The 2,288-nt window shown below is 40.6% G+C and overlaps 1 non-coding gene across 1 annotated transcript; it reads right to left on the bottom strand.

Moving 5' to 3' along the window:
- Positions 1-1,934: 1,934 nt before the first annotated feature.
- On the bottom strand, positions 1,935-2,041 carry LOC123460358. The gene has a single exon (XR_006636923.1). It is a non-coding gene; the product is annotated as a U6 spliceosomal RNA (small nuclear RNA).
- Between the last annotated feature and the right edge of the window lie 247 nt (positions 2,042-2,288).

Raw genomic sequence — 2,288 nt, 5'->3', positions numbered from 1 at the left:
CCAAAGTGAGAGTAGCATTAATATAATGGTATGAATATTAAGAGCAGTTATTACTGGACAGTTTGATAAGCATAGTATATATACTTATCCAGACATCAGCAGATGTTATACCCCTAGGGCTCATGACTACCCCTGTTTTAAGTTTTCAGTATCAGGGATTCCCTCCCTTGGAGCGAGCCTCCAGTCCAATTGGAGGGCAGTTGGTTTCTACCATGACAGACGTGCCACTATTGCACCCATTGGCTCATTTGGCCTGGCTGGCCAATTATAAGGCTTGCAGTGTCCACTGTTGAGTATCTTCACTGGTGGTGTATCTTTCTCCCATTGAACTGCATGTAGAATGGCTTCTTCCAGCTTTCTGTCAGCTGGTCTACATGGAGGAGGTTATAGGTTCCAGCAGGATTTCTCAGTGGTCTTGCTGCCCAAGTATGTGGAGTCTTCAGCCATAGAGTCTTACCATCGATTTCTGGTGGGAAACCAAGGGCCTTGGCAATGGCCTATAATGTTTTGGGAGCATCAGGGACCTCCCTGGCCAACAACTCACTGGAAGGTATCCCATCCCTGGCACTGAAAATTTTCTAGCAACAATCAACGGCTTCTGAGTGTTCCATTGCCCAAAATCAGAGGTTCCATATGATTTATTTACATCCTCTTAGATTTTGATTAGACCTCCCTCCACCTTTCCTTTACTCAATTTTCCCCCCATGACCTCACTTTGGGCCTGTTCAGCCCCGTTAATCTTTTCTTCTACTTACATATATACAATACCAGCCTATTAAGTACCATCCTCCCTTCCTTTCTCTTCCTTTGTATCTCTTTTTTAGCTTATTGGCCTCTGCTACTGAGATTTATCCTTCTCACACAGAAGCCCAATCATCTGTAGCTAGGATCCACATATGAGAGAGAACATGTGGCGCTTGGCTTTCTGGGCCTGGGTTACCTCACTTAGTATAATCCTTTCCAGATCCATCCATTTTTCTGCAAATTTCATAACTTCATTTTTCTTTACCACTGTGTAGAACTCCATTGTATAAATGTGGCATATCTTCATTATCCACTCATCAGTTGAGGGACATCTAGGCTGGTTCCATTTGCCAGCTATTATAAATTGAGCAGCAATAAACATGGTTGAGCACGTACTTCTAAAGAAATGAGATGATTCCTTCGGATATATGCCTGGGAGTGCTATAGCTGGGTCATATGGTAGATCAATCTTTAGCTATTTTAGGAACCTGCACACTGATTTCCATAATGGCTGGACCAGATTGCATTCCCACCAACATGTAGTAGGGTTCCTTTTTTTCCACATACCTGCCAGCATTTCTGTTCATTTGTTTTCATGATGGTAGCCAATCTGACAAGAGTGAGATGGAATCTCCATGTAGTTTTAATCTGCATTTCCCTGATGACTAGGGACATAGAACATTTTTTTTTAGATGCTTATATGCCATTTGTATTTATCCCTTTGAGAACTCTCTATTTAGCTCCATAGTCCATTTTTAATTGGCTTGTTTGATTTCTTATTATTTAACTTTTTAAGATTTTTGTATATCCTAGACATTAATCCTCTATCAGATATATAGCTGGCAAAGATTTTTTTTCCCATTCTGTAGGTTGCCTCTTTACTTTATTCACAGTATCCTTTGCAGTGCAAAATCTTTGTAATTTCATGAGTTTCCAGTGGTTAATCTGTGGTTTTATTGCCTGAGCAATTGGGGTTGTATTCAGAAAGTCTTTGCCAAGACCAATATGTTGAAAGGTTTCCCCTACTTTTTTCTGTAGTAGTTTTAGAGTTTCCAGTCTGATGTTAAGGTCTTTAATCCATTTGGACTTAATTCTTGTGCATGGAGAGAGAGAAGAATCTATTTTCATCCTTCTACAGATACATACCCAGTTTTCCCAACACCATTTGCTGAAGAGGCAGTCTTTTCTCCAAAAATATGGAATGCTTCATGAATTTGCATGTCATCCTTATGCAGGGACCATGCTAATCTTCTCTGTATCGTTCCAATTTTAGTATATGTGCTGCCAAAGTGAGCACAATTGATACCTTCTATGTAATAAAAGATGGAATCTAAACAAATGAACACATTTCTAAGTGTGTATTCCAAACATCAGAAAACATATAGGAAATATGTGAAGCTGGGAATGGATGTGCACGCCTTTAACCCCAGAACTCAGGAGGCAGAGGGAGGCATATCAACAAGAGTTCGAGGCTACCCTGAGACTACATAGTGAATTCCAGGTCAGCTTGGGCCAGAGTGACACCCTGCCTAGAAAAACCAAAA

The sequence above is a fragment of the Jaculus jaculus genome, chromosome 4, assembly GCF_020740685.1.
Source record: "Jaculus jaculus isolate mJacJac1 chromosome 4, mJacJac1.mat.Y.cur, whole genome shotgun sequence".
Lineage (NCBI taxonomy): Eukaryota > Metazoa > Chordata > Mammalia > Rodentia > Dipodidae > Jaculus > Jaculus jaculus.
The sequence above is the reverse complement of the archived record's forward strand: the minus strand, read 5'-3'. Positions and strand labels throughout refer to the sequence as shown.